The sequence below is a fragment of the Elgaria multicarinata genome, chromosome 4 (assembly GCF_023053635.1).
Source record: "Elgaria multicarinata webbii isolate HBS135686 ecotype San Diego chromosome 4, rElgMul1.1.pri, whole genome shotgun sequence".
NCBI classification, from domain to species: domain Eukaryota; kingdom Metazoa; phylum Chordata; class Lepidosauria; order Squamata; family Anguidae; genus Elgaria; species Elgaria multicarinata.
The window spans coordinates 125,792,327-125,820,250 of NC_086174.1; positions in this window are offsets into that span (position 1 = coordinate 125,792,327).

Below are 27,924 nucleotides of genomic sequence, written 5' to 3' on the forward strand. Positions count from 1 at the left end.
AGTAAACAGATCATTCTCTTTTAGCTCCATGCTCCTAGTTTCTACCCAGCACTGGTATTGGTATTATACATCCTATTTCATCAGTGTGGAAAACCAATTACTAGCAGATGATTCTTGAGTGAATAATTTCAATACCATTAATTGCCCACAACTGACAACAAAGTAATTTACTTCTCATTAACTGAGGCTGTGGGAGTTTTCCAGGGAAAAGAGGGTTAAATTATCTGTATGTTGTTGCTACTGTGATCCTAATACAAATGTATTCTGTGTGTGTGTGTGTGAGTGAGTGAGTGAGAGAGAGAGAGCATTTCCCCCCAAGCTTATTACTGCTACATTATTAGCATATTTTATGTATTTTTCAGCTCAGTTAAATAAACAGTTGGGTGGTGCAGAGGGGGGGATGGATGCTTTAGAAGGATTATAGATTATGCTGCTTTACTGCAATATCTGGAGCACAGATGGCTTTTGAATAACTGGTTCAGATTTTAAGCAAAGGAAGCTTCCAGTTTTAGGGTCTTAATTAGGTCTGCAAGGGTAAACACATGTCTGGAAACCCACAGAATAAAAGGTGGCTGGTCGGAGGGGGGTGTTGTGCATGAGAAAGGTTTGTTTGTGGTGGGTTGGGTTAAGCTCCTCCTCCATTGCTTTTCCACTGAAAACTACCCCCTCCTGAACCTGCTTACCCCAAAATGGCTGCATCAGGATTGTGTTTGTTGCATTCTTCTTGTGTAATATATAGTTCCATTTTAATTTGCATCAGCTTATCCACATTGAGAAGGGCAAGTCAATAACGAAGCTGCATGAAACATTCAGATAAAGGTTTTAAACTCCATGAAACCTTTCAGAAACCCACTTGCAGGGTAAGCATTTGTAGCCCATACAGACAACCAACCTATCTCAGAGTGAGATCTCTCCCATGGTACCTTGGTCCTTTGCATTATGTTAGTAGAGTTCATACAATCCCACTCCCTTGCCTTGAAAACCGCACCACTCTGTAAGGACAGCCTTAAGAACATAAGAAGAGCCCTGCTGGATCAGACCAATGGTCCATCTAGTCCAGCACTGTTCACACAGTGGTCAACCAGCCATCAGCCAGGGATGAATAATCAGGACATGGTGTAACAGCACCCTCCTACCCATGTTCCCCAGCAACTGGTGTATATAAGCTTACTGCTTCTGATACTGGAGGTAGCTCATAGTCATCAGGACTAGTAGCCATTGATGGCCTTGTCCTCGAGCAATTTATCCAACCCCCTTTTAATGCCATTCAAATTGGTGGCCATCACTACATAGTTTAACAGTACACTGTGTGAAGAGGCACTTCCTTTTATCTATCTTGAATCTCCTACCAATCACCCCGGGTTCTAGTATTATGAGAGAGGGAGAAAAGTGTCTCCCTATCCACCGCACATTATTTTGTACACCTCTATCATGTCTCCCCTTACCCTCCTTTTTTCCAAGCTAAACAATCCCAGCTGTTGTAACCTTCCCTGATAGGGGAGATGCTCCAGACCCTTGATCATTTTAGTTGCCCTTTTCTGCACTTTTTCCAGCTCTAGAATATATCATCCAGAACTGTACACAGTATTCTGAGGTTACACCATAGATTTGTATAAAAGCAGTGTGATGCTGGCAGATTTGTTTTCAATTCCTTTTCTAATAATGCTTAACATGGAGTTTGCCTTCTTTACAGCAGCTGCACACTGGGTTGACATTTTCAGTGTGCTGTCCAGCACAACCCCAAGATCTCTTGCCTGCTTCCATATGCACAGTAAAGGAGGATGAGTGCTTGTGGATTCCTGCCAAATCTACAACATGATAATGGGTTGGATCCAGAGCAGAAGTTAGTTGCACTAGGCCCCATTGAAATCAGTTTTGAAAGCTGGTCAGGACTAAGTGAAGTCCTATTGATTTCAGTGGGAACTAAGTTCAAATAACTTACTCTGGATCTAACTCGATACATGTGTGCACCATTTCCACAATAATCTGAAAAGATTAGTAGAGTTGCTTCCAATAACTCTTCTTAGATACTATTGTTCAGTTAGCACTCTGAGTGGTATCCAGATCTATATTTGAAACTGGTATTTCCCCACATTCTCTTTATTGCTTAACTCACGTGTGTGTGTGTGTGTGTGTGTGTGTGTGTGTGTGAGTGAGAGAGAGAGAGAGAGAGAGAGAGAGAGAACAAAAAAAAATGGCAAACTTATTTATATTTCCTGCCATCTTGGCTAAGGTGATCAACCAAAGAGCATGTTTTGCAGTCCGATAAGCACGGTGTATTGCTATTTTCCTTGATCAGCCTTCTTGCCAAGCTCCTTGGCAGCTCATACTTCTTTCTGCCTTAGCTAGCACATCTGTCAGGCTTGGGACAAAGCTTGAGCCTCCCACCCTGAGCCCGTATCTATTCAAGCAAAACCTTTTGCAGCAGACAAAACGAGCCTCCACTTGCATCCTCTTAAAATGGCGGTGGAAATGAGTGTGGTGCTGCTCTTAATACAAGCCCCTCTTGCGAAAGCCTTGAGTTCCTGTGTTCTCTGAGCAGCAGGAGGAAGAATACATGAATATCAATGAGAAAGCAGGGCTGTGCTCAAGAAAGGGAACTACAAGAGTTAATGAGATGGTGGCCTGCTGTTGGACCCTTGCATGCTAAATGCTGACATGGTTTTATCTGTGCGTGAGCCTACTTTGATCCACTCCGAACAATACTATCAGAGAGCCTCAGCACAGGCAGAATGATGCCCATCTGGGAACTGCCTACAGCAAGCATTAAAATAAATAATAATCTGGTACTGCACAAGTGGGGGGATCACAGAAAAGTGAAAATAGTTGGGTCTCATTGTGTTGTATTCAGATACCGTGAATTGACATTGCACTGTTCCCATAAGCACAACTGGGGCCCCAGACTCCCCTCTCCCACTTTTCTCTGGGAGTAGGAGAAAGCTTGAATGTTGTAGGCCTGGACTAAGAGCCCTTCCAGGAAACAGTATATAAGCCTGTTGAATACACCTGCTACGTTACCAACGCCCCCACATGGAGGCTGAATCAGGGGTCAACAGAAACATACTGCTAACCACCAGCGATGTAACTAGGGCTGGACCTTAGGGCTGATGTTTGGGGCCTGGCAGCACTGTGGACTGTAAATGACCACCCAGAAACCGACAGGTAATGAGGGCAGAGGCAAACAGGCATAGCCTCAGGACCACCAAATCTGCTGCTGCTCGCCACAGCACCCTTTTATTCATATCGTTAAAATGTATTATAGTCAGGTAGGATCTATACTAATGCTTTAAAATGGTTTATAACAGTATTGGGGCCTGTGGCATATTCCATATACCACTTTCAAACTGTTATATCCCACTTGGTATAGATCTGGCCTCAGATTACATGCACAAAGCTCAGTGGGTGTGTACTAAAGATGCTGGAGAAATCCACAATGGAATCAAATGAGTTCAGATTTCTATGAATCTGACCTCTGGATTCTGTAGCAGACCAGCTTTTCCCATGGACTTGGGGTGCGCTATTTTTACTTTCCAGAATTTTATGCAAATTTAGTTGTACGAAGATACATAAAATTAAAAAGAAAAACAGCTGAAAATGAGCATTTTCCCATTGGTTAAAACATGAAAATGTGTATTTGGGGGTGGGTGGGGGTTGCACATTTTTGCAAATTTGAATTTGTGCAAATTTGGGAAATTGGGGAAAAAATCCAGTTCCACCAATGAGCAGACAACAGAATGAAAGGCCCCTGACAATTTTTGAAACACAAGAGGAATATATAATACAAAACCTGCGCATTCCGAGCATGTACGTAGTTACTGGTGCTCATTTTATTATTTTTATTTTAAAATGTTATCCTTTTCAACAACAAAATGCTGCTTATTCCAATCATTAGAAGAAAACTCTATTTTATTCCTATAGTCGTGGTGGTGCTATCATCCGAGATTAAAATGTGAAACTGCAAAGTCTCCATTTCACATTTCAGTTTGTCATCTTCTTTTTTCTTTTAATCAGGGCTGGCAAACAGTTTTGGTGTGTTTGTTTTGCCCTAACATATCAGGAATGTAAAAGCAATAGGAAAGCAAGGAACGGCAATGGGGGGGGGGGGGGGTTGGAGGAAGGAGAAGAGAAATGTTAGTGGAAGTAATACACATGGCCTTCTAAAGGGGTCCCCCCAAGAGGCCATTAAGTCCAGGGTCTAAAATTACCCAGCTGCATCACTGATGGCCACACAATATTATATTCCCTTCCACATGGGCCTTCCACTTCAGACTGTAGCCTCCACAGTTACATTTTCTAAAAACAACAAAATGGACAAACTAGTCCAGAGGAAAAATCTGTCCTGATCAGCATCGTAGGAAACTTGGCTTGGAGCACAGTACCAACGTTGCCCAAGCAAAGCCTGCTGGTTGAGGAAGCCTGCCTGTTAAGCAGCCATGCATCCCTCACAAAACCAAACCAAATATATAATCACAATGGGATCAGTTTGACACAGGGTGCTCTTTTTTAAGAAAAGCAACTGTCTCTCAGTTTCTATTGACAACAGAAGAGGTTCTTGGCTGTCTTTAGTTATCACTCCTGCTGTGTAACAAATTGCTGCTGTTTAAATCTGTTAGGAACAAGCACTGAGATAGCTTGACAGGAATAATGAAAAGGTTTTGACAGGAGCATAATAAAATGTTAAAATCCTGTTTAGAAAGCTCTAAACATGTTATATTGTGGGAAAGTTAGTGTAGGGAAAGAATGCCCAAGTCTTTAAAGGCTTCCTTTATGGTCACCACACCAAAAAGTTCTTCCACCTTAACACCATCTAAATCAGCTATTTTATGTGTCACGTTTATATATCACCCTTCTTCCAAGGAACTCAAGGCATTGTACACAGGCTTATTCTGTATTACGTATCATTATAACCGTCCTTTGAGGTAACATTAGCCTGAGCAGTAATGATTGATCCAGAGTAATCTAATGTGTTTGATGGCTGAGTGGATATTTGAACCATTTCCTCCCTAGGAGCATCTATCCACTACACCATACTTTCATCTTGGCCAGGGGTGGGGAACCTCTTTTAGCCAAGAACCAGATTTTGTTTTAGAGAACCACTGGGGGGGGGGGGGACATTCCTGTGGCACATGGGGCTGAAAAAAGGGTGGGGACAAAATGCAAAAAATAATAATAACCTACATATTAAAGAGCTTAAAGCTCTTCTTTCTAGGAGAAGCATTTAAACCTTTAGAATATCAGGAAATCACAAAATGATTGGTGGCTGGAAGAAAGAAGTTTATTTTGTTTATCTATTTACCTAAGGATGCACAGCCGTGTTTCCTTAGTTAAGGTTCAACAGGGAGGAAAAACATTCTACTATTATAAAGAGGTAATTGGAGGGTTGGTCATTCTAATATTAATAAAATCAAAAATGTTGCACCAATCTTCCTGAAATTTATATGTGCCAGAAGAAAATGTTGGTTTTACATATCCTAAAGATTTCAAGAAGATTGGTGAAAGATTGAGGGAAGGAGGAAGCTATGGAACTGAATGTTGGTTGAAGCTTTAGTTCATAAGCACGCCTGGCTTTCCTTGAGGGCAGACAGTTTTGCCTGAAGTCTGAGAAGCAGACTCAGCCTGGTTCTTGCCTCCCTTTTAAGGGAAAAAGAGTCCTCTTTTCGAACATGTTTTCCTTTGGCTTTGAGACTATTTTGGGTTAACTTTTCCCATGCCGAGTTCTTCTGACCAAGGCACTTTGCTCCTGAGCAGCTTGGTGTAGTTCCCCCCCACCCTATTTGATTCTGATCACTGATGAAGGTTGGGTTTCACAGCACTTTTAATTTTAAAATATTTTCTACACCCCCTACCTGGATTAATTTTCCCCACTTGAACTTTGCTGAGTGCTACACCCTGGATTCTAGGAGACATCTCTTTCAACCTTCCTCTCAATCCATGATAACTTGGTCTTCAGACCTTTCCTAGGAATAGGTAGTTATACATTCCTTTTAACACACACACACACACACACACTGCTCCGTTCCTTTTTTCTAAGAGTTTGGACCACACTGCTATAAAGTTAAACACTTTAAATACTTCATTTAACTAGTTTGGGCTGGTGTAAGTTTTAAGTACAAGTCTGAAAACTTTCAAAGTGCTTCTGGGACTACAACATTGTTTTAAGCCTAGTCACATTGTTTTTCTAATAGGCCTTAGAAACAGTTAAACTGTAGTGTATTTTGCATACTATTTATTTATTTATTTTATTTATTTAAGGATTTTTATGCCGCCATTCAGCCAAAAAAGGCTCTCACGGCGGCTTACAAAAGTATTTCTTGACAGTCCCTGCCCACAGGCTTACAATCTAAAAGACATGACACAAAAGGAAAGGGGATTGGGAGGGAGGAGGAGGAAATGTACTATGCAAATGTATTTTCTTTCTAATCATTACATGTTTGAGATGTCACTGTATCTAATGTACGTTTGCATTTACTTTTCTTTATAAACCATTCATATCTTAAGACTTCTTGTGCGGCATGTTTTCATTGGTTTAACAAGTTAAAAGGGACATTCACTGATTTCCTGCTTATGTTTTAAAATCTATTTTCAACAGGCCTAGTATCTTCAAGAGTTAAAGTTGCCTGGCTGGGTATGCCAGAAACCCGGCCTCACTACTCCTGGCAGGTCCATGTTCTACAGCAACGGGTCTCAGCTGAACTTGATGGAATCTCACCCTCCACCCCGGGTTTAATTTACTGACCTCCCTTGGCTGGGCCTTGCAGGAAACTATAAGGACAGACAGAGCAGCATACATAGCACACATAGAGTGCTGAGACTGGCAAATCTAAAAGCAAGTATGTTGCTTTTCAAGAACTAAGGAAATTCAATGTGTCACAATCTGCTATTTTGAGATCCAAACTGGAAGAAAAAGCATGCAGCATAAAATGAGCTATAATAATTAACATAGTAAAATGTAATTTATTCTAATATAGGGCCTTGCTAGGTGATGGGTTAGCCCGGTGTGAGCCCTGGCCCCGCCCCTGTGTGTCCAGATGACGCACGGGGGATCCCGGACTCAGGAAGGGGTAACCCTCCCTTGGCCCGGGATAACTGGCTCCGCTTTTGGCCCAGTATTTCCCACGGTCTCTGGCTGAGCCCGAGACTGCGGGCGTATAGACTGGTCCGCCGCTTTTCCCGGCTACCACAATTACTCGCAAGTAGCTGGGAAAAGCAGTGGACAGGGCGCAGTGCTCTGCAGGAAAGCTGCGGCCATCACGGCAGGGTGAGGAGATCGGGGGGATGGAAGCCAGGGGAAAATCGAAGCTAGTGGAGGATGGGGGGGGGGATCGGAGCCAGGGGGAAATCGGAGCCAGGGGGGATGGGGAGGGATCGGAGCCAGGGTAAATGTGGAGTTGTGGAAAACTAAAGGCTTTGCTAGACCTACCTGGGAATCCGGGCCTGTAGATGGGCCAGCCCATGCTAGAAGTAGCACGGGCTGTCGCTCTTAGCTAGATGTAACACGTGACAGGGTAAAGAAAAGCCCCATCTTGTCGGCCATTTTTTTCTCCTTAAAGGGGCCATGTGCGCAGGAGTGCACCAACGATAAGGTAGGCTTTTTGCTTTTTAAAAAAGGGTTCCCCGATTTCCCCCCCTCACAATGTCCGATGCCCCCCTTGCCCACCTGCGTGCCTGCCCGCCATGTCTGATGCCCCCATGCCCATACACACGCCATGTCTGATGCCCCCCTCGGCTGCCCGCGCCCCCCCACCATGTCCGATGCCTCCCTCGCCCACGCACCCACCAGCCAGCCATGTCCAGTCCCCCCCATTGCCCCTGGGCCACGATTCCCCCGATGTCCCCTGGCTCCGCTCTTCCCCCCCGGCCCCCATCTCTCCCCCCATGATCCCCCCCTGGCCCCGATCTCCCTCTCCCCTGTGATTCCCCCCCCCCCCGGCCCTATGGGCACAGTGCTCGGTTTCTCCTGGCTGCTCGCGAGTAAGCCGCATAGCCGGGAAAAGCCACGGAACCGGCTAGACCTTCTGCAGCCCCGGTCTCAGCCCAGGGCTGTGGAAATATCGGGCCACAACCGGTGCCGTTTATCCTGGGCCAAGGGAGGGTTTAGCCTGGGCTAACCCCGGGATCCCCTGTATCATCTGGATGCACAGGGGTGAGCCTGGGTATCAGCCCGGGCTAAACCCTCGTCTAGCAACGGCCTAAGTTAATTTTGCATGTTCTTCTCTCAGGATTCCATTGAGCCATGTTATAAAACATAGACCAAACTCCAGAAGTCTTCTTGCTGTGTGAATTAGGATAACACAGTTATTATTTCATTCTATTGAAACTGTTACAGTATCATTCCTCCCAGATGACATAACCCTATGCTGTATGAACCATCTTAAGGCCAGATCTACACCAAGCAGGAGATGACACTTTGAAAACGGTTTGAAAACTGTATCTGGAGTGTGTCCTGGGCCCCAACAGTTGTCACTACTGTTGTAAAACATTTTAAAGCTGTAGTGTAGATCCTGCCGAAGTCTTATCTTGTAATATTATATATGCTTCAAAAAGGACCTGTTGCCCCTTACTTGCTCAAAAGACTCCCTTTGGCCCAGGTCAATCTTCTGTAATGTCAGCATTGTAATTATTGAGGGGAAAGAGCCTGTCACAGAACGTTGTCATGGCCACTGTGGCAACATAAGAATTGGGCCCAGCTGTAGCCCTTATTAAAGTGGAGATAAAACTGCCCCGTTTTATTTACTATAGGATTATGCAAATTTCTCTTAGTGCCACTGAAGGTTCATTGGATAGGACTGCAGGCGAGTTTTTGCACAATGAAAGGGGACTTCTTTTTTCAAAAACCCTTTCCACCCATTGATGACGGGTTGTAGACCGATAGGCATCTCGGTAGATTTGGTTAATCATGAAAACATTGCTGCTTCTGCTCTGTAGGGGATCTCTAAGGCCTCATTTAATGTCGCAGACAGATGGCACTGAGAAAGAGATGTGGGTTAAGATGCTTGATCAAGTTTGGCAATTATTTCTAAATGTTTCTGGATTCCTCTCCCTACTCCCCAGCGAAATCAGCTGTGTTTGGGTGCTCTAAGCCTTACTCCAAGCAATTGGCCATTTCAATGTAATGACATCTCAGGAGTTCAAGCGACAGCATCCACCCCTCTTCACATCAGTTACTTATTTACTTACTGTACATTTAAACTGCCCAATAACCAAAGTTCTCTGGGAAGTGTACAATGCATTTAAAATATACAGTATGAATACTGAAAAAAAAATATAAACAAAGAATAAACAAATTAAAACCAGCAGCAGAACACGTGCATTATATTTTAAAAATCTGTGGGGGCAGTTTGAAAATGTATTCATTGCATTCAGTAGAAACATATTCATTTTTATTTTGTTTTTGTTTCATGGGGTGACTTCTAAAAAAATTGTTCTCTTGCTATGAAGTACATCCATTGGCTACTACATGGGCTATCACCAACACACCTCACCCTCTACTTCCTGGAGCAGTTTTGCAACTGTATTTGTTTGTTTGAATTTTTAAAAGAAAATAATGAATAGAATCATAGAATCATAGAATCATAGAATAGCAGAGTTGGAAGGGGCCTACAAGGCCATCGAGTCCAACCCCCTGCTCAATGCAGGAATCCACCCTAAAGCATCCCTGACAGATGGTTGTCCAGCTGCCTCTTGAATGCCTCTAGTGTGGGAGAGCCCACAACCTCCCTAGGTAGCTGATTCCACTGTCGCACTGCTCTAACAGTCAGGAAGTTTTTCCTGATGTCCAGCCGGAATCTGGCTTCCTTTAACTTGAGCCCGTTATTCCGTGTCCTGCACTCTGGGAGAATCGAGAAGAGATCCTGGCCCTCCTCTGTGTGACAACCTTTTAAGTATTTGAAGAGTGCTATCATGTCTCCCCTCAATCTTCTCTTCTCCAGGCTAAACATGCCCAGTTCTTTCAGTCTCTCTTCATAGGGCTTTGTTTCTAGACCTCTGATCATCCTCGTTGCCCTCTTCTGAACACGCTCCAGCTTGTCTGCGTCCCTCTTGAATTGTGGAGCCCAGAACTGGACGCAATACTCTAGATGAGGCCTAACCAGGGCCGAATAGAGAGGAACCAGTACCTCACGTGATTTGGAAGCTATACTTCTATTAATGCAGCCCAAAATAGCATTTGCCTTTCTTGCAGCCATATCGCACTGTTGGCTCATATTCAGCTTGTGATCTACAACAATTCCAAGATCTTTCTCATTTGTAGTATTGCTGAGCCAAGTGTCCCCCATCTTGTAACTGTGCATTTGGTTTCTATTCCCTAAATGTAGAACTTGGCATTTATCCCTATTAAATTTCATTCTGTTGTTTTCAGCCCAATATATATAATCTTAACAATATATGCCACTTCAAAATATTTGTAAGGCAAATACCCCCACTCTTCCCCATAAGCTTTTGAGGCAAGAAGGATTTGGGGGCATGTATGACAAATTCAGAAGTCGGGATTGCACCATGGGTGAAGGACTCACCATGTTCATCTTACTTCACCCTTATATATAGTTTTGCATTAAGCTCCAGTAAGCTTTGAAATAGAAATTAGCTCACTTGCCTCTTCTGCAAGGAAAGGTGTTTTCATTTACCATCAAAATTCTTTTTGCTTGCTTTATTCTTTGCTTTGCTTTTAAGCAGTTCCAAAACGTATTCTACTTTTGCTGGGTCTGTTCATGCTTTTTTTTTTCTTGCTTCCTTATGTAATATTTAAGAGGCATCATGGTCCTAAAAACGCAAATTTAGAAATAAACTCAGCTGGAATCAATGAATGAAACCTATTTCTAAATAAATGTTTTCAGGACCAGCAGTCTTATTTTGTCTGCCTAGGGTGTGTGTGTGTGTGTGTGTGTGTGTGTGTGTGTGTGTGTGTGTGTGTGTGTGTGTGTGTAGAGCTTTATAAATTCAGGTATTGCCTTTCTTGTTTGTCCTGCAGAATCCCTAAACAACTAGAGGCTTAGAAGGTTTGACATCAGCCACATTGAAGGAGTGGAGCCTAATTAAGATGGAATTGATTTTTATTTAGACTGTTTAAGAATTCTTTAATCCTGTCTTGAATGTCAGTCACATGCATTTTGCTCCCACAAAATGCACCGCCCAGTGTTGTTCTCTAGTAGAACCAATTAAATGAAAGGCACCTCTCTAAGGTCAATGAATCTAAAACTCTGCAGTGAAAGAATTAGTTATGGCTAACTGGCTGGATAGGGACAAATGTATTTTATGTTATTTCCTTATAGGCCTGATTCTTGTGTATTTCCTTTGCCTGCTTTAAAACAGTGGACCTTATTGCCAGCTGATCACTATCCTGTCAACAGGACAAGCAGAATAAAATTTGTTATCGGTTTTGAGTATTTATCCATTTGTCCAACAAGAGATGGTTTCCCATCCAGGCATTTAGCATGTCCACCCAGATATCTCAAACTAATACTAACAGAAAATGGAAATACAGCTATTTTGGTTCATAAGAGGGGGGGGATCCAAAATCCACAGTAAGGTAATACTTTTGTAAGGACCAACCAAAATGGTAGAAACAGTGAGCAAGTTTTCAAGTTCTTCAGAACTCTTCATCAGGCCAGATATTAAGCAAAGCTGGGCAGGGCAGAAGAGGAAAAAAGCTTGTTTGCTGTTGAAGCCATGAAGCCTACGTTGGTCACAATCTTAAGAGGGTGCAGACAATTCAGTTAGGTTTTCCTAGGTGCTAGGAAGGTTTCAAGTTACACCTATGGATGAAGCACTTGAATCTGTCGCTGGTCTTAAATTAAACCTTTTTTTATTCTATATGGGTTTGCTATATAACAAAGGTTTTGCTTAGGTCTGGAGACAGATCCAGGCAACTGCTGGGTTTTATCTTTTCAAAAATGGTCAATCAGCCGTTCTGTGTTTCTTTGTCTCAGCAACCCAAGCTGTAAGTAACTCATAATTTACATAGCACCTAGGAGACCCTAACTGAATTAAGTCTGTTATCTCCTTCTATGCTGCTTTGGAAGCCTGTGGCCAAGGCAGGCTGTAGGGCTTAAAACCAATGTTCAAGCAGAGTTTCTTGTCCTTCTCCCCCCCCCCCCCCCAGCACACAACATATAAACACAGACTGCAGCCCCTGCACACACCCCAAATCTGATCCAGATGGTCCCCCAATGCTAAGGAGCAAATTTGGGGGTGGCATACAGGGGGCTGCAGCGGAGAAGGGAAATCCCTTCAACACCAAGCCAGGAGCTTTATCACACCAAGGTTATACTGTGCAATCACTGCAAATTGTGTGCAAAGGACTCCGAAGTTTTCCACCTTTTTATTTATTTATTTATTTATTTATTTATTTATTTATTTATTTATTTATTTCACTTATATACAGCTCCCATAGCCAGGGCTCTCTGGGCGGTTTACAGAAATTCTAAAATTGAGGTAAAAACAAGTATACAAATTAAGGTAAAAACAAGTATAATCCGCTTTGAATGTGAAGTACTCCCATGCATCCTGCTTTAATTGTGCTATAAAGGGAAAAGCCTCGCTGTATTTAGCCACTAGTTTTCGAGTGTATCTTCCGAGCGGCCACTGGGGCGCAGGAGCAGGATTTGAAAAAACAAAAACAAATGCTTACATCTGCGTAACCTTTAAAGATAGAAACACCAAAATCAGCACAGTAATAGATATTAAGATGCACTTTAAGTGTACCAAATTTGAATTGGATTGGGTCATCCGTTGATTTTTTATCATTGTTTTACATTTCCCCCCTTCCTGGTATGCAAAGCGCTGCCGCCTGGGGTACAACAACAACAGCAACAACAATGAAAGCTAAATGCTGTAGGGGATAATTTGAAGGAAACAGGTACGTGGGATGAAGCTCCAACTTTTCTTCCTCTCCCCTCTCCACACACACACACTTTACTCGATTCACAATCCAGTGAAAAGTTCTGGAAAACTTGAAAACTTGCTCATTATTTCGTGACATGTTCATTGGTCCTAATGAAGAGATTACCTTACAATGGATGATGATAACAGGCAACTGAAGATGTGGATTTAAATAGCTTCTCCACCCTTTCGTGGCTGCCTTTTGGAGCAGTTAATGAGAATGGCAGCCGCAAAAAGGGTGGGGAGGGTAGATCTCTCTTCAAAGGATTTGCTGGAGGAAGTGTAGAATGGGAGCACAGCACCCACAAGTGTCAGCCCAACACTTAAAAACTTGGGGATCACCATTCTAAGTGGGTGATCTTGTCCCCCTTTCCCAAGCTGTCACTGTCAATATCTGTCAAATTAGTCTATATGCAGTCTCATCCTGTCAGTTTACTTGTATGTTTCATACTGCACTTTGTTCCCTTTGATAGCTGAAACATACAAGGGCATTGACAAGGCAAGATATATATATAATGACCACAAGTGCAGACTTGTGAAACTGTTAAAGACCAACACAGAGAGAGAGAGAGAGATAAAAAAAATTATGAAGACATTTGCACAAATTCCTGGGGTGTATATATATTTGTGCAACTGTCGGGACCCTCCCCCCCAAAAAAAGGGAGCCAAGGAATGAAAATTAGTGGGGAGGGGGACAGGATGGGCAGACAAGACACGATCTGCCGCACAGGACCTTGGGATGCCAGGTGGAATACCGAAGGAAGGGGTGAACAACCCATGGTGAATCCAATTGTTTGTCAGATGCACTGTGAGTTGTTCTGAAAATAACCCACACTGCTTAGCTTATTTGCAGGGTGGGTTTTCACATCATGTGAATTCAACCATGCTCCCTTATTAAAAAATTAAAAAGAGCCATTTTAGCATTTCTTTTTCAATTTCTATCCAGATACATGTTCAATATTTTTTCGTCATTGTTTCCCCAGGCAGCCTGCTTCTCTTTTTCAGAATTCTCATCACTCAGGGCTCATCTACACAAAGCAAATATTCCATGATGAAAGCAGTATATAAAAGGCAGGAGCCACACTACTGCTTTATAGTAGTAATGAAGTGCACTGACCATTGTTGGGACCCATTGACACAGACCATATAGCACTTTCATACCACTTTCATGGTGTTATATCCTGCTTGATGTAGATGTGTCATGGGCCCCAACAGTTTTCAGTGCACTTCAATACCACTACAAAGCAGTAGTGTGGCTCCTGCCTTTTATATACCGCTTTCATACTGTTTTCATAGTGGAATATCCTGCTTGGTGTAGATGAGCCCTCTGACTGCTCCTTTGCTAAAGAACTGGACTAAATCCCTAAAGTCAATATATTTGCTTACAATATATTATTCAAAAACAAAATTCTAAGGTCAGATTGAAAAACAAAAATAATGGTCACCTCTCAGCCATCAGTATTTGGCAGTGCCTGACAAGGATTGGTGACCTGCAAAATTAAAGGAGCAGCATGCTGAAACTGCATATTTAATAGGACATTTCCTCTTTTCATTGATTTCCATATTATAAAACAGAATGCTTTCTGAGATCTGCTCCCGGGGGTGGGGGGGGATACATTTCTGCAATATTTTAATGAGTCTAAGATATGTTATGGGCTCGATGCCATGTAATTTTCAACATAATTTCACTGTCTGTTTATCTATTCATCCACCCATTCATATGTATATAGAGGAGCCAGAAAATCTGGTGGTGGTTGATAGATCATATATCAGTGCCTGCTCCCAACAACATCTGAATACAAATGTGATTACATTTGATACCTTGTCTATGACTCATTCATCAGACTGTAGAGTATTTTTACTTGGGTGGTGCCCTGCCTTGATAATATAATGCCTTAATTTCTTGAGTGGCTGATAGCAGTGCTATGCTAAATTTACTCGGGGTTCAAATTTTGGCATGATGAAAAGAAGGATTAAGGCCGCAATCCTAAACACACTTACTAGGGAGTAAGCCCCATTAAACACAATGAGAAGTACTTCCAAGTTAACAATTATAGGAATGCACTATTAGGGGAGCAAAAATCTTCCCACGTCTCCATAAAATCTTACCCTTTCCACATATGGCGCCTTAAAAACAACAACACCCTTCTTCTACCTAGAAACAGTGAAGTCATCACATAGCCAATGAGATTTTTCAGAATAAGTTATTGCCCATAAGCTTCACTTTCTCTCAGGCCACAGCTAGACCTAAGGTTTATCCTGGGATAATCCAGGGTTCGCCCCTGCCTGAGCACTGGATCCCCTGTGTGTCACCTAGATGAACAGGTTTGACCCCTGGACGATCCAGGGAAAAACCTTAGGTCTAGCTATGGCCTCAGTGATGTCATCATCTAGCCTAATCTGATTGGCTAAATTTCTTAGATTGGCAGTGGCCTGGTTCAGACAACACGCTAAACCATGCTGCTTCACCACAAAATGGTTAACCATTTTGTGTTTAAGCAGCATAGTTTAGTGTGTTGTCTGAACCAGGCCACTGTTTCTAGGAGGAATGGCAATTAAAAACAAACAACCATGGTGCCCAAAGCAGCAGCCAATCAGGGCTGCACACAGGCTTAGAAACATACCAGACTGGGAAGTTCAAATATTTGGGGGGTGTGTGTGTGTGGAAACTGTAAGGAATTTGTTGTTTATGTTTGCCTGAAAGTCTAGGAAATACCATTATAAAGCCCACATACCCATGTGGTATACATTATGGTGTATGCTAACCACATGGTGCAGTAACTTATTATGGTGGGAGCACCTCAAGCTGTAGATCACCAGTTTGGCAACTTTTCTTCATGCCTTCATCTTCAATTGAGAGGAGAGGTGGCTTTGTAGGGAGGCAACAGAGGCCTGCTGTCCATTTGCTGACCATTGTTGATGGGGTGCATTGCAGTCATTTATTTGTGAAATGTGCACCTACAGAGCTTCACAGCTGCGAATGGTACATGTTTCCTATTAAATTATTCCTGCACAGCTGCGGAGCTTTGTAGGTGTGCACTGAAAAATATTGCTTTGTAAATAGGTGTCCATGTACTGTTTGGGGTCCCAGCAATATCTTTGAGAAGAAGGACAGTGATCAGCCTTTCTCGTCAGCTTTCCCACCTGCCTCTGAAGGGCTTCCCCCACCCTCTTCTCTCTGTCTCTGACTTGGCCAATATAATGGGGAGTGAAATCAATCCTGTGTCCCATCCCCCCACCCGCTCCAGCCACTTTAGAAGAAAATAAAGTTTGGAATGTCTTTTCAAGCCTTCCCAATTATCCCTCTTTTTCTTTCATTTCCCTGGCTCAAAAAACTACAGATTGACAATTGCCTGGTTCAGACAATACGCTAAACCATGCTGCTTAACCACAAAAGGGTTAATGGAATGCATTAAGGTCAATGCATTCCGTTAACCATTTTGTGGTACAGCAGCATGGTTTAGCGTGTTGTCTGAACCAGGCCTCTGTGATGATGTACGTGTCTACTCAGAAGAAAATGGTGGTTGACTCCCAGGCAAGGGAAGCTCCAAATGAGACAAGAGGAAACCATGCTCAAGACATAACAACAGAGGTAGCATGGAAAAGGGGTGTGAATGCACATTGGCTTTTGTGTTGCAGAAGGAAATGGGGTAAGTGTTTGTTTTCTTTGGTAGAGGAGAAGAAGGAAGCATTAGGTGGGTTTTATGCAGTCCTCTTGTGAAACAAAAACAACCCACATATCTCCAATTAAAGCAATGTGGACCTTTACATTAAACAATGTTAAAAAAAAAACAAGACAGGGCTCATCTTATAACTATCCCTCCTACTTCTAAAGCAATTTATATGGTAGGAGATGATACTTGGCACAAATTGGCATTACGATACAGCAAAGGAGGTCAGATCTTCAGATATTTTGGACTTCTCCCAGAAGCCCCTGCCAGCATGGCCAATGATCAGGAATGCTGGGAGCTGAAGTCCAAAACATCTGAGATCGACTTTCTGTCCACCCCTGCCTTACAGAGCAATCCTATGCATGTCCATTCAGAAGTAAATCCTCTTACATTCAATGGGATTTTCTCCTAAGTTATTGTGCAGAGGATTGCAGCCGTAGAACATACATAAATCCTTGTGAACTGAGCAAAGAACCATTACTAAGGCAAGATCTACCCTGGAGACTGGCATTCAGGGGCTGAGTAATACAAACAGAGCATTTTCACTTAAATAATGTTTCATTTATTTGAACAGCTATTTTTGTTTCCACTGAGAAGCCCCAAACACAAAAGACATTTTTTTTAAAATAGACACAGCAAGGAGACATATACATGCATTCAAACTTTACATTTGAAGTGAAAGTCTCTTTCTAAGGATGCAGGGCATCTTTGGCAGAACACAGCTCCTGCAAACGTGGATTTGGGGTCTGGAGAATGAGAACATTGCTAGACTAAGGGAAAGTGTAAGAAAGCAACCAATTACTTGCCCTGTCATTGCAAAGACATTAAAACCTCTACACTTCCATGCATTAACCATCTCTACTTTTCTCTCCCTCCATCCTGCTTGTTGCACATTGCCTTCAAGAGAAATCTCTTTCCATATGTCACAATTATTTGGTTTACTTTAAAGTGCCAGATGATCTGGTATATTGCCGCCAAAGAACTCTGGGAGGACAGATGGCAAACTAACACTTCTTGTTATCCTATATCTTGGTTCTTGTTGAGTTCATTTGCAATTGGTAACTAGGAAGACTCCTCGTCAGCGGCTGTGGTGAAGTGTCTAATCATATTTCCTATGCACTGCAAATTGGGTTATTATATTAATAGATTCTAGGCAGTAAATAAAGAGCATGCAGATTCTTTACACTTCCTTTATTTATAGGTGCAAAACTGAGTATTTCATTGCCATGCAAATGAGAGTTTCAAGAAGGATTGGATAAATTCTCTCTCTCTCTCTCTCTCTCTCTCTCTCTCTCTCTCTCTCTCTCTCTCTCTCTCTCGCTAGACCTAAGGTTTATCCCAGGCAAATGGAGGGGTCATCCCTGCCTGTTCCCAGGATCCCCTGTGTGTCACTTAGATGCACAGGGATGACCCGGGATATAGGCCTGGTCTAGCCATGGCGCCCCCCCCCCCTCTCTCTCTCTCTCTGTGGGTGGGTGGGTGGGTGGCAGAGCAACTTTTGGATTCCTGATCCTGCGGCCATAGACACTCTTATGACCTCAGGAGAGGGAATTCCAGAGCCAGTGTGGTATAGTGGTTAGAGAGTTGGATTGGGACTTGGGAGATCTGGGTTCTAGACCCCACTCAGCCATGAAGCTCACCGGGTGACTTCTGGCCTGTCACTGGCTCTCAGCCTAACCCATGTCACAGGATTGTTGCAAGGATAAAATGGAGGGCAGGGGAACCATGTAAGTCACCTTGCAAGAGGAAAAAAGGTGGGATATAAATGTAATAATGTGGGATATAAATGCAATAAGGAAAATGAGCCAGGGGTAGGGTATGTTAATGAGCTAATATTTAGTAATCACACTGGAAACAGAGGCAGATAGACTTAACATGGCTATAGGATTTTCCAATGTTAGTATTAAACCATTCCAGTTTTGATAGAATCTAGAGAGTAAGCTTTGTAGATGTTCCTATGAAAGCTTCCCACTTTTGATACCCTTCCACAGGCCTTCTTCCATCACTGATGTAGAAAAATGATGATAGTTGAGGAGGTTGGGAAAATGTTGATTCATGTAGAATAGCCTCGTGTGTAGTTTAGAAATAGTAGAGTGTTATTAAGAAAGAAATTGTCCTGTTCTGCAAATTATTCTCTTGTTCGTAAGAGAATAATTTGTGGAAGAGGGCAAATACACGGTATAAGAAGAAAAGAAAACAATGATTAGAATTCATTCTATAGCGTCATTGGCATATATTGTGCTCAAGACTGCACACCTGTGAACCAAACTAAAATAAAATTGCAGCTGTCCACTGTGCCGCCACAAATGCCTTCAGCAATTTTCATTTGGGATTGAGACTGTTTCTGAAACAGCCATTCCTTTCCTAGAAAATGTTTGGCTCACATCGGAAATGTCAGTATCTCCCGCAGCAATCTGGAAAGGGAGTTGTGTGGTGCCGTTCCACAACACTAGATAATGTTCCCCATGATGCTTCGGCGTGCCATATCTGGGTTGGTAGTCCTTGTGCAGGTGCAAGAAGGGAAGGGAGGGGGGAAAGCAGAGTGAAAAGCGAGTGATGCACAGACATCTGAGACCTAACAGAAGTCATTTACGCATGAGTAAGGAAACTGTGCGTGCAGCCAGCTTGTCTCATGACCTTTTCTCCGCAACAGCTCCCATGCCCTGAAAGGCAAGATACTATTCGATTGTAACAGCAGCACGTCTCTTTTGGAATGGGAAATGTTGCTGAGGGAATGTCAAAAGAAGTTCCCCTTTGGCTCAGGTCATACTTTACTGGGAGAACCGGGCACTAGTGAAAACTGATCGGAATCTTGTAGCTAGAATATGCAGAGTAAATGTGTGAATGATTTGCATTGGAATTATTTTCTTTCCTCCTGTAGTCATTGTAATGTTTGCATTTCCTGTGGAATACAAGAAATGCCTCCTTGTTCATATCACTGATATGACTGTGGCATTTTGGAATGCTGAATTAATATCTGGCAATCAATAAGTTGTTCAACTTGTCTGTCTATGTTCATCTATACCTACGTTCATCTATAGACAACACTGTGGGCTTTTCACATGAGGCATTTAGACAATTTTGTCTAAAGAACCCCAAAACAACCATGAGTAGGGAATGTCACTTGACATTCCCTACTCATGATTGTTTTGGGGTTCTTTGGACAACATTGTCACCCTACAGTTTCATTTCTGTGCCTAACAAACACTTTCAGCAAGTATTTTTATATATATAAAGCAGAGAAAATGTGGCATTTAATTGTGAAAGCAAGATAAAGCATGATTTCTTTGTGTATTTGCAGTGTTTCCTCAACACCACAGTGCCACCTACAGGTTATGTAGTGGAAAAGCAGAAAAGGAAACACTTCTTATTTAGTGCTCAGGTCTCAATTCTGCAATGAAACCAAAAATCGATGTAGCAGATTAACAGCTGATTAATAGCCTCATGTAGAAAAGCTCTGTAGCCATGGGATGGGAGCTGTAGGAACCATGTTCTCCAAGGATATTTGAGATCTGAATCTTAAACTAACTTTCTAACAATAGTTTTTGAGAGAACATGGTACTACTCAGCTTGGAGGAAGGATGCCACTTACACTTCACCGAAAAATGTATCTCCAAAGCAGAGGACAAAAGACAACAATTTGCATGACATTTTCATATGCTAATTTAGATGTATAGATGCTAATTTAGACATAATGATCATTTAAACAGAAAAGCAGTACATCTTACCATAGTGGAGAAGGCTTTGACCATGTGGCCTGTCTGCCTTATTTAGTCTGTTGTCCAATGTTGGGCCTCTCCAGGGCCCCTGCTCTCTTTTCTTATGGTCCTTAGAATTTAAAGCAGATTTAGACTGGGTAATGCATCAAATAGAGGACACCCTCAAATAGAGGATTGTCTTTTCCCAGCTCTCCAAGGTCTTTGGAGTCTTCCCCACCCCACCCCCGTCCACACACACACAATTTCAAATTTCAAATTTCATTGTATCAGAATTGGTTGCTCTAGACTGTGTTTCCCCATTTCAAGACAAGGGGAGTGCAACTCTATGCTCCCTGGGAGGGTGGCTCATAGGGCCATGCAATGCTGCGGACCTCCCTCTCTGTGGGAGAAGAGGCAGATCTGTGGAGAGAGGCCTCTGCAGTGTGGGGATGGAGATCTCCACCATCACTTCCTGGGCGGCAGTGGGGTCAGGAACAGGGCATTCTGGGAGCATGTCATTAGTGTACCAGGATAGATATAATTCCAAAGGATTGAGTGCCTGCTTATTCCCAATGAAATGGCCAAAACAAGAGACAGGATCTACACCAGCATTGGAGCTGGTGTAGTTAATTTCCCTTCCATTGGTGTCAGTGGTTGGGAACCTGTATGCAAGGGGTGGGGTGAGATACACACACATCTTCTGCACTGGCTGGTGAGAGAAACCACAGCTTAGGAAGTAGTGGTTTCTGCACCACGGATTCACACACACATATGCAAGCATGTCCACATGCCCACATACACCACAGAATTGTTCTGTACTTCTCAGAGGTACCAGACCATCAGATACTTCTATCATGCTGTACAGCAGGATTGGAGAACCTCCTTCCCGTAGCCTTACTCCCTCCTCCACCCCCCAACCCAACCACTGATAGTTTCTAGGGGTGTGCATGGACCCCCCGCTCCGCTTCTCTTCCAGATCCGTGATTTGTGGATCAGGCTGCTCCACCCCGCCCCCGCTTCGCCTATGTCCGCTCCGCTCCGCTGCGGAGCTCCGGATCCGGATCGGAGCTCCGTTTCCCCCCCCATAGGCTGGCATTGAAAGCTAAAAAAGTATACAACTTTTTTTCTGTTAAAGTTAGAAACCTCAAGTTTGGCACCATGACACCTCATGGACGTATACACAAGCATGCCAAGTTTCAAGCCAATCCCATCATCCCCTGATTTTTGGGGAATTTTTGAAAATCGGGCACCCCATTCACACCCCTTTCGATAGTTCCGTCAATTTGCACGTTAGAAACCTCAAACTCAGCACCATGATAGCTTATCCAGGGATACACATGCACGCCAAGACTCAAGGCAATCCCATCATCCCCTGATTTCTGGCGGGGCTCTAACCTCTAACGCACCACCCATAACCCCAATTCACATCCCTTTCGATAGCTCCGTCAATTTGCACGTTAGAAACCTCAAAATTGCTACCATGATAGCTTATCCATGTGTCCATATGGATGCCAAGTTTCAAGCCAATCCCATCATCCCCTGATTTTGGGGGAATTTATGAAAATCGGGTACCCCATTCACACCCCTTTCGATAGCTCCGTCAATTTGCACGTTAGAAACCTCAAACTCGGCACCATGATAGCTTATCCAGGGATACACATGCATGCCAAGACTCAAGGCAATCCCATCATCCCCTGATTTTTGGCGGGGCTCTAACCTTTTAACTCACCCCAAATCAAGTCCCATTTTACAACTACGTCAATTTGCATGTCAGAAACCTCACCTTTGGTCCCATGACAGCTTACCCATGTGTCCACATGGACGCCAAGTTTCAAGCCAATCCCATCATCCCCGGACTTTTGGGGAATTTATGGAAGTCGGACACCCCAGTATCTGCAGACAACTCAATGGGCCCGTTTCAAAGGAAATCCCAACATGCCATGAATTGGGGAGTAGAGATAAACCTAAATATGAATCTTCTTCCACACTTGAAAAATTGATTTGGAACTTGAGCACAGGAAGGACTTCTCCCCTGAGTCAAAGCAAGACACACAAAAACCATCCCTGCAAGGTGGGCAGGGGAGGAGGGAGGGAAGGCAGGCAGGCAGCAGACATTTCTGGGGGCACAAGGAAGTCAGCCAAGGATAGTTTCAAAGCCAGTAATGCATATAAAATGGAATAAATAAATAAACAAACCAACAAAGGAGGGGTGGAATTAAAAGCAGCAGTGTTGCTGAATAAACAACAAGAAGAATTTTTTTTAAAAGGCTATATCTGTCTTTTACCAGTAAGAGGGGAGTGGACGTGCCCAAGGGGAGGGGGAATCATGTGCCAATTTGACTGGTCCTGTCTAGGTACAAGTCTTTAAGAAGCAAACGATCACTTCAAACTCATGATAGGCATTCTCTCCAGTGATTTACCTTTGGAGAGCTCTGATGGCCCTCCAAGGACAGGAGAGTGCACTGGGCATGTCCACATGCCCTAGGGGAGCTCATCCCCTTGCACCACATCTTTTCAGTTGTTCCCCAAAGTTAGGGTGGGTAGCAGTGCTGTGTTTTCTATCTCTTATTATTGGTTTAGTATATGATTTCATGTTGTGTTTGTGCATTTGGTGGGGCTACTGTTTTAAAAAACACTGGGAAAAGTCCATTCAGACTAAGAAAGAGAAGTTCCCAGAATCCCAAGTTACCCATTTTGCCTATCCCCTCCTCCAACTTTGGGATCATGTGATCATGACCGGGAGTTGACTCTGCCCCTCAGCAGGTACATTTTCCCGCTGTTTTACCCGATTTTTCCAAAAATTCTAGCAAGTGAACCGCAGCACGCAGAGAGCTGAGAGTAGGCTCAAAATGACCCCCAGCCATGACTCTCTAAGCACAAGAAGTTTCAGAAAGATAGCTTAAAAAACAACACAGTTATCCTCTATTCTTTTCCGCAATGCAATCCTATGGGCGAAATTTTTCAAAATGGCGATCGGATCGGTCCACGAAAAGAGAAGCGCTCTGCGTATGGGCGCTTCTCTTCACCGTGCTTCTACGGGTCCCCGGTCCTCTTCTACTCTGCCTCTGGGCAAGGTGGAGCAGACCAATTCACTTCTGATTCTCCACTTCTAATTGGAGCGGAGCACATCCCTAATAGTTTCCCATTTTTTTTGGAGCAGTTTTCCCCATTCTAAAGGGTTGGAATGCTTCTGCCAAGGCTTAGTTACTGGCCACAAGAGCTGTAAGTGACAATATGCTGTTTTATTTAATTTGTCTGTATTTTTGCCTCCATCCCTTTTGCATTCAGCCCTTTCCCCTTTTGCCTCTGACCTTCCCACCACGTCCCCTGAGAGCATCTTAAAAATTGAATCCGGCCCTCAGGTTTCAAGAGATCCCCCCCTTCCCTGCCAATATGGTTAGCCTACAGGCACCCATGCTAATAATAAGAGAAAATCAGGGATATTTCTTTAAGTGAAACAGAAATCTGGATTTATTGATTTCTTTGCAAAGCCACTTCTAAAACCACTACGTATTTTCTACTGATCTCCTTGGGATAACCTCAAATGGTTCTGTCACTGATATAAATATTCCGAAAGAGATGGTACCACAGCCTGGGGAGGAAGATTGAATCCTTCTGTCTCTCCTGTAACAAATGGAGGGCACAGGTTTAATTAAGTGGGGGGGGGGAGAGAATCACCAAATGCATGGTGTTTTTAAAGCATTATACTCACTCACCTCTTCCCTTTTACCAGGCATTCATGGTAGCCACCCCAATATTTTTGGTTTAAGAGGATTTCTTTCCTAGCAAACCATATCATTGGCTGCTTCTGTTGTTGTCACTACCCGGTCACTACGTTCAACATCTAACATCTAAGGTCCTCCTGCGGGTGCCTACTCCGAGAGAGGCTTGGAGTGTAGCAATGAGGGACAGGGCCTTTTCTGTGGTGGCCCCCAGACTATGGAACAATCTCCCTGACAAGGCTCGCCTGGCACCAACGCTGCTATCTTTCTGGCACCAGGTTAGGACTTTCCTCTTTGCCCACACATATGGCGTCACATCTTAATCACCCACATGTTTAGTTTTTTAACGGTTTTTAATGCTTTATGTGTGTATGTTCTGTGTTTTAACATTTTAAATTTTGTATATTTGTTTTTATCTCAATTTTAGAATTTCTGTAAACTGCCCAGAGAGCTCCGGCTATGGGGGCAGTATATAAGTGTAATAAATAAATTGTTGTCCAGGGTTGAGAACGCTTCTTAACAGTTCCTCTCCTTTGTGTCCACAGAAGTTGAAGGCAAAGAGACTTAGGGTTCCTCTAAAGAAGCGATTTATTACACACCCACAAATGTTTGGCCACCCACAAATGTTTGTGGGTCTTTTACACAATGTCGTCAATGACGAGGATGACTCCCACGGTATCCCTTGGAAATTCTGCCATGAAAAAAAGAAAACACTTTTAAAGTGGTAACATCCTGAAAAAGCAGGATATCCCCCACTAGATGGCGATGTCTCCTTGGAACTGAATGGAGGGGAAGTATTCAATTCAAACCATGTGGTCATCCCTCTCTGCTGTGTAATGCAGCCCATAACAATCACGCCCCAAAGAAGGAAGTGCATATGCCCCGGGTAAGCAAAACAATTCCCCATTAATGTAAAGACACCTTTAAAAAGAGGTTCTAAAAATGAGTGTTCTGCATATTTCTAATAGCTGTCACAGCTTTAGCCTGGGTCACAGTGGAAGCAGGCAGTCTGCCAAGTGGGAGCTGGACTGAGACAGTGACAGAGAGATCTGCCTGCCGCGTCAAGGCTGCAGCTGCTCTGGAGGTGGAACTCATATGTCCCAAGCAGGTGATTCAGGCAGGAGAGGATTTCATTGTGTTCATTGGCTTCCAATTCACTCCAGAATCCAATATAAACTTCTCCTGCTGACCTTCAAAGCTCTTCACGGTCTAGCTCCTGCCTATCTCTCCTCTCTCATCTCACACTATTGCCCCGCTCGTGCTCTCCGCTCCTCTGATGCCATGCTTCTCGCCTGCCCAAGGACCTCCACTTCCCTTACTCGGCTTCGTCCTTTTTCTTCTGCTGCCCCTTACGCCTGGAACGCTCTTCCAGAACACTTGAGAACTACAAACTCAATCACTGCTTTTAAAACTCAGCTAAAAACTTTTCTTTTCCCTATAGCCTTCAAATATTGAATTTGTTCTGACTCTGTACTGTTAGCTTCACCCTTCCCGGTGCCTGTTTACACTTCCCTGTGCCTGTTTGCATTCTCCTTCCCTCTTTATTGTTTACTACAACTTATTAGATTGTAAGCCTATGCGGCAGGGTCTTGCTGTTTACTGTGTAATCTGTACAGCACCATGTACATTGATGGTGCTATATAAATAAATAATAATAATAATAATAATAATAATAATAATAATAATAATAATACCTGCTCTCATTTCAAACTGCAGTACAAGTCCTGCATTAGTGAGAGATTTGTGAAGAAGCTGAGAGTTGCGCATTCCAATACTGACTGTTCTGATTGGCATCTCCTGGACTAAAGGGCAGGTGGGAGCCTAGTCATCCACTGACTTTCGTACTTCCTAAAATTTCTGATGCAATTCTCAGCATCTTCTCTGCTACCAAATTACCTTGGTGGCATGGAGTCCCTTTCACCAACTTTGGTTGGTGGCCCAGCTACGCCCCTATCAGGACAGGGATAACCTGGCTTCAGTGGTCTATGCTCTGGTAACATCCAAGTTAGATTGCTGCAATGTGCTTTAAGTGGGGCTGCCTTTGAAGACGGTTTGGAAGCTGCAGCTTGTGCAAAATGCAGCAGCCAGATTGATAACAGGAACCTGAAGATTCGAACATATAAGACCGACTCTGGGCCGCTTTCATTGGCTGGCTGTACATTTCCAAACCCAATTCAAGGTGCTGGTTTTGACCTATAAATCCTTACATGGCTTGGGACCACTATATCTGACGGAATGCCTCTCCTGACATGAACCTGCCCGCACACTTATGCTCAACATCTAAGGTCCTCTTCCGGGTTCCTATGCCAAGGGAAGCTTGGAGGATGGCAACAAGGGAGAGGGCCTTTTCCTTGGTGCCCCCCCTCCCCATTATGGAGCAATCTCCCTGACAAAGCTTGCCTGGCACCAACAGTGTTAACTTTTCAGCCCCAGGTCAAGGCTTTCCTCTTCTCCCAGGCATTTAACAGCATAGGTTGAGTTTTTAACTGTCCGAGAATAGTTGTTCTAAATGGATATTGTATCTAATCTGTTTTTATGCTTTTTATGGTTTTAAATTTTGTATTTCAGTTTTTAATGTTCAGTGTTTTCATCTTTGTAACCCCCCCCTCCCAGTTCCAGAGAGTTTTCGCTATGGGGCGGTATATAAATGTAATAAATAATAACATTAAAATAATTTAAATATCCATATCTGGAGATAATGTATGTTAAAACACATGTTTTAATTCAGGAGAGAAAGAACTTATGAATGCCACATTCAATTTGTTAAAATCTCATGTTTTTTCCAACCCCTTCATGAAGAAATTTGCAAATTTTGATGTTCTTATAACGCCCCCCCCCCTCCAAGCTTGCGAAATTCTCACCCATCCTTTCTGCTGGGGACCCTGCAAAAAGAAGGAAAGGTGGGATATAAATGCAATAAATAAATAAATAAATAAATAAATAAATAAATAAATAAATAAGACCATGCATGTAGTCAAGTGGACTCATGGAGGTGGAAGCTGGGTTACCAGAGTAGGAGTGCAGGAAATTTCTTATGTTCACATATCTTTCTCTTGCTAGATCCGGGAATGAGTACAGAATGGTTTAGGTCTTGAAACCAATGGCAGAAATGATTCTAGGAGCTCTCATGACTGGCATATAAAATAAAGCACTGTGATTTGGGGAGATACATAGTGATCACTCCAAAATTGACTAAGCACTTAGAGTTTGCACATTAACGGTTACACAGAAATAAATTACTAACAGTAAATTGCAAGGAATAAATAATGTTTCTGTTAATAAATGACTCTACGGCAAGATCTGTTTTGCATTTCCCCATGTCGGTACATTTTCATATTGACTAGACAGATTATGAAAGGCACGTCAACTGTTTACGGGTTTGGGTTGTTTCTGTATTTAAGTAAAGCATACTATAATATTCATGGGATTTAAAATGCTATCTGTGTTCCCTCTCATGTAGGGGGGTGGCAGACGCCATTAATTTATAAGCATTAGCAAAATAAGATGCAGTTGCAGAAAATGTAATTGGATCATCTTTGTACTTATGCCAGCATGTCTGAGGAATGTTAAAGGAGGCACAATGCACAACATGACTTTGACAGCAATATAGGAACTGTTGGAGGCCTGAGAAATAATAGCCAACTTTTCTTTTCATTGTCACATTAGTGGTCCACCTTACCTAGCCACCATTCATTAGACAAGAAAGGCAGCAAGACTCGGCCTGGAAGCCTGGACTTAAAGCTTTTGTATTATTAATACATGTTATTATCACAATTCCATTAGGAAAACAGAAGCTTTCCTTTGCTGAAAACCAGAGAAATAATATTTTTTAGGCAGCAATCCAATAGCCACTTGCCTGGGAGTAAGCCCCATTGAACTTAATGGGACTTACTTCTAAGTAGACATGCATAGGCTTGCACTGTTAATTACTAAGTCCCCCTTTTTTCTCATTCCATT